Genomic DNA, 6,000 nt, shown 5'->3' with positions numbered 1-6,000 from the left:
TTCAGACCGTGTCTTCTGAAATATAGATATAACTCCTGTGCAGATCTGAAACCCCCTTTTAGTGGAATGAATGTTTTTGGCAGTCATCCCGCAATGGATTTACATAGAGGATGGTCGCTTGATTCAGATAGCTCTATGCATGGGATGTGTGTGTGTGTGTGTGTGCGCGCCCATACCTATATTTCTGTGCATCATTAATGCATACATATGTGCATGCATCCATTATCCTGTGTACCGTGATATGAGAAGATGAAAAAAGTATATTTATTGCATCAGGAACGTTTATTTAAAGCCTTTTTGTACCGCTTGCTATTTTAAAAAAATCTAGGTGGTTGACAGCATTAAAACATGCATTCAATACAAAAGTATAAAAATCCTGAACAGTGACACACACACATGCATCAACAGAGGACTGCAGAATCAGCGCTAATGCGTCAGGGAATGCCTGAGCAAAGACGTGTATTTTTAATCGCCACTGGAAACACCACTACTGTTAAGGCCTCCAAAATAACAGGAGGGAAGGCCTTCCACAGGGTAGGTGCCGCCACAGAGAAGGCCCATTTCCATGTTGCCACCAGATGATATTCCACTGTTCACGGAACAATCAACAAGGCTCCGCTTTGAAGATCTTAGAGATCTAATGGGTCTGTCCAGGGAAAGATGGTCCTTCAAGTAACCTGGGCCTGAGTTGTTCAGGGCTTATATGTTAGTTACACAACCCTGAACATGGCTCAGTATCTAATAGGCAGCCAGTACAGTTCTTTCAGCACAGGTGTCATATGTGTGTGGTTGGGCACTCCACTGAGCAAGCTGTAGGGATGTTGGAGAATTCTGCCACGGACTCCCTGGAGTCCATGGCGGAACGGAATACCCCCCCCCGCCACCCCCCGAAATTCCCAGATCAGACCTACCTGGTGGTGGTGGCGGCGGCTCTGGCGGCAGCTCCGGCAGCAGCTCCGGGTTGTCTTCCAGGCTGCTGCGGCCGCAAATAGCGGCCGTTGTAGCGGCCGCCATTTGCGTCCCTGTTTTAGCCATGATAGGCTACGTAAATATTTACATAGCCTATCACAGCTAAAGTGGGGACGCAAATGGCATAGCGGCCGCCATTTGCGTCCCCACTTTAGCCGTGATAGGCTACGTAAATATATATGTAGCCTATCACGGCCTAATGTAGGGACGCAAATGGCGTCCCCTACGCAGAGCGCCATTTGCGTCCGCAGCAGCCTGGCAGCGGATGGAGGCCCTGCTGCGGATCAGCCCGGCTGGTGGCTCCGCAGACTGGCCATGGAGAGGAGCCAGCTGGGCAGGATTCCAGGGGGGAGGACCAGATCGCCTCCCCTCCTGTCAAGGATTCTGGGGGGAGGAACGGATCGCCTCCCCCCACCCGCAGACCCCAGCGGAGCCAGGTAAGTGGGGTTTCGTACACCCCTAGCAAGCATTCTGCATGCATTCTGCACCAGCTCCAGCTTATGAGCCAGTCCCAAGGGGAGCCCCAAGAAGAACACATTATAGTAGTCCAATTGTGTGGTTCCCAATGCATGAATCACAATGGTCAAGTTATCCCTATACAGGAAAGGGCAAAGCTTGCTGTCATAGGAACTGAAGTTAGGTACACCGTACATGCACCCAATATGCATCCCACCATAATGGATTACCGTTTTAGCCAGTGTCTGAAATTTCTGAAATTACGCTCACACTGGGGCTTCTCTACCATGCCCCCAAACAGCCCTCCCACCCTGCTTTTGCCATTTTTGTTTTACAAGATATCCACCCTGAAGAAGGGTCCTATAAAGCTTTTTATTTTGCAACTCTTTTGTTGGTCCTTATAGAGGTATTATTTGTCTTTGTTTTGATTTTTTGTTGTTGTTCTTAGGGGTTAACATGGCTGTGAACATTTTATAAATAGACCAATTCACTTGAAAGCGCGATTGCTCTGGCATTTTTCATTGCAATTTAATGAATTATCTCCCCAAAGTCCATTTCTCTTGCAAGTTCACACTTGATAAACAAAATAAATCGGTGGCTTAACCATTCTTGCCCCATAGGAGAATGTCTGCAGGTTTTGTGCTAGCTTGTTGAAATTTGGCACAGCCCAAATAGTGTAGGGCCACAACCCAAAGTGGTCAGGCCACCTCCCCTGTAAGCATGGTTGCCTGGACCCCATTCACACATACACACCTGTCCTCATTCACACACACACATGTACACACTCCATTCACGCATATACACTAGGGATGTCAGAGAATTTCGCCATGAATCTCGGGGAGGCCGAATGCCAGCGCATTCGGCCCCCTGAAATCGGTGGTGAAACGGTCTGCCCCCCCGCCCCCCCCCCCCCGGGACGGGACTTACATTTGGCGAATGTCCCTGGCGGCGGCAGCTCCGGCGGCGGTTCGGCGGTGGTTTGGCAGCGGCGGCTCCGGCGGCCAGTCTTCCGACCGGCCGCCACCGCCGCCATTTCCAGTAAAAAAAACCCCAAACAACGTGATAGGCTACGTAAAGATTTACGTAGCCTATCACAGCTAGATTTTCAAAAAATACCATGATAGGCTACGTAAATGTTTACGTAGCCTATCACGGCTGAGTGAAAAAAAAACCCAAAAAACCTGCCTGTACGCAAATGGTGGCGCCCATGGGCGCCGCCATTTGCGTTCCTTATTTTGGTACGTGTAGTCTACGTAAACATTTACATAGCCTATCACGGCTGACTGCAGGGACGCAAACGGCGGCAGCTACGGCCGCCGCCATTTGCGTTCCTGGCCGGCCGGGATTCGCGGCGGGAGGGATGGGGCGCCTCCCCCCCGGCCAGAATTTTGGGGGGGAGGGACAGGGCACCTCCCCCCTGGCCAGAATTTCAGGGGGGAGGGACGGAGCGCCTCCCCCCACCGCGAAGCAAATTTCATCAAAGGTAAGTGACTTTCGTACATCCCTACACACACCCATTCACACACATACATGCACCCCATTCACACATACACACACTGAGCTGGCTTCACTCACCCCTTGCCTTTCCCAATATCCAAAACATACAAAACTGGTTGCCCTATTAAATTATATTACAAATATGTGGGTTAAAATAAACCAATGGTCCTTGCATTTCAGCTACATTCCTTGCATTTGACACGACTAATTTATTTGATACCTACCCGTCTTTCGACCCAGAAGGTGACTTAGACCTTCTCTACACTGTCTTATGCTTCCTTGTAGATATCATGACCCTGAAAAGCAGTTATGTTTTTGGATGAGCTACTATGGTTTTAAACACTCTTACTTGCATCCCACCAATAAATTGGCCACCAGATGACATTCCACTGTTTGCAGAATGATCAGGTAGGTGGATGGCTACCAGGAAGAGGGCCTTTTCTGCTGTGGCATCCCAGCTGTGGAATGAGCTCCCTAGAGAGGTTCACCTGGTACCTACATTGTATTCCTTACAGCACCAGGTGAAGAAGACCTTTTTATTCTCCCAAGCATTTTAGCATTTTAGCTTCCTAATCTTTTAGCTTTGGTGTTTTAAATCTGTATTTTAAATCTCTGCATTGCTGCTAGGTTTTAGTCCGGTTGTATTGTTATATTGTGGTTTTAATGCTTTTATATTTTATATTGTTTTATCCTGCGCTTTTTGGTTTTAATTTTTGTGAACCACGCAGAGAGCTTCAGCCGTTGGGTGGTATTGAAATGAAATGAAATGAATGAATGAACAAGGCCTCCCACCGAAGATCTTAAAGCTCTAATGGACCAGATGGTCCTTCAAGTAACCTGGGCCCAAGACGTTCAGGGCTATATAAAGTGCTGAGAGCAGTATTTTATATTTACAATGATCCTGGGAGGTGGGTCATGCTGAGATCTAGTGAGTTACTGAAGACTGACTGAGCAAAGATTCGAACCTAAACATATAAATCTGCCTTGTATTGTGGCCCAGGGGTGCAATTAGGTCTACCTAGTTATTTTAAAGCAGGGGTGGGGAACGTCTGACCTTCTAGATGTTTTTCGACTGCAACTTCTATCAGCCCTAGCCAATATAGCCAATGGTGAGGGATATTGGGAGTTGCAATCCAGTGACATCTGGAGTGCCACCCATTCCAGGTGGCCATGTGACCTCTGCCAGTCCTCTGTTTGAAGGTGTGCCAAAGGACCATCCCCTTTTTGAATGGTATCCTCTATTTGAAGGGCTGCCCAGCCCAAGTCTGTTTTAAAGATAAAGAACAATTAGAAGGAAGAATTGGGCTTTGAAGTTGCCCACAAACAGCACCTGGACAGTAGACTGAACAGGCAGGCATGCAGGTCACCTGGTCACAGGCTTCCACACTGTGGTGCGATTTACAGTATTTCTATTTAAATTATAATAATTATTTCTAAATTTGCATCTATAATATAAATTAGCATATGCAAATTTAATGCAAACTTGTGTCCTCTTTTGGCCTCTTTTTTGGCCTCTTCTTTGGTGATTCACAACCTTTTCCCCATCCCTGTTTCAAAGGGTAGGCCCAACCTGGCCTAAACACCATTATCTTGGAGTCTCAGTATTTAACCTTTGACTTGTGTCAGATTAAGAGAAGACAACAGAAATAGTGAGAAAATTCAGAGTGCAATCCTAAAGGATTGACACTCTATATAGGCAGAGGGCTCCAGTCTCAGAGTCCTCTGTCTATCCTGTGCTCTGCCAGCCAGAGTACGGAAATTGGTAGAGGGTTTTTACAGCCTCCTGTTTTCTTTTGTTGCATGTTTACATCTAATTGGGCCTCTGAAACTAGGAGTGGGGATGGGGGCAGGAGACAGGGAGCCTTGTGGAGCTTGGGGAGAAGAGAATCTGCCATGGTGCTTTCTGCAGCAGCTGGAAGGGATGGGGGTTGGTGGGAAAATCCCCACTTGGATTTCCCCTCCAGAGGTCATAGCTGCATCTATGGCCTCGGGAGGGGAAATCCACTACATTCCATGGTCCCTCGGATGCTCTTGCAGGAACCATAGGATTGCTTTGCCTCTGCCCATGTCACTAGTGTGCTGCGTCTGTAAAACAGGTATTTTTCTAGAGACAAGCTGCAAAATTTACCCATTTTACAAATGTGTCAAACTTCATAATATGTATGCAACATATATGGAAGTTATTTGTTTGTTGGCTTGATGTGTAATCTGCAGATGAAATAATCTGCTTGAGTTATTAGCTCTGTGCATATTTCTAGTAGGGATGTCAGAGAATTCCACCACGGACTCCAGTGAGGCCAGATTCTTTAGAATTCGGCCCCCCGGAATCCATGGTGGAATGGCCTCCCCCCCGCCGCCACCCCGCGGAATCCCCCCGGGAAGGAGCGTACCTGGCGGCGGATGCGGCGGCTCTGGCAGCGGCTCCTCTGGCTGGTCTCCCGGCCACTGCCAGGCTGCTGTGGCCGCAAATGGCGGCCATCGTAGTGGCCGCCATTTGCGTGGCTGCCTTTTGCCGTGATAGGCTACGTAAATACTTACGTAGCTTATCACGGCTTGGCAGCCACGCAAATGGCAGAGCAGAACCAGCCGGGGAGAATTCCGGGGGGAGGGACAGAGTGCCTCCCCCCCCCCATGGATGTCTTGGAATGGAGCAAGGTAAGTGTTTTGTACATCCCTAATTTCTAGTTCTTATTTTGTGCTTGTGGCACATGGTATTACGGGACTGCTGGAACTTGTAGGACTTCTTTCTGTCTAAACATTCATAGGATTGCGTCCTTAGTCTGGATCATGGTAGACTAATAGTGGAGGGCATACCTTCTTCTTGACTTAGAATTCCATCCCAAGACTGGTCCAACTAGGACAGTACTGTTTTCTGCAACGGACAGTAGCTCTCCAGGAGCTATTCAAGAAGAGAGATCCTTTCTCATCATTTGCTACCTGACCCTTTAGTTGTAGACTAGGAAATGGGGAAAGATTTGTATTTTTTTTTTGTTCAGCTTGTGTTTTAATGCAAACATAAATAATTTCGCACTTTCGAACCAATACATGAACCAAAACTCAGTTATCTTTTGAGTTTTG

This window comes from Heloderma suspectum, chromosome 5 (assembly GCF_057233095.1).
Source record: "Heloderma suspectum isolate Gila_16-S chromosome 5, 16-S_ref, whole genome shotgun sequence".
Lineage (NCBI taxonomy): Eukaryota > Metazoa > Chordata > Lepidosauria > Squamata > Helodermatidae > Heloderma > Heloderma suspectum.
Note: the sequence above shows the minus strand (reverse complement) of the source record.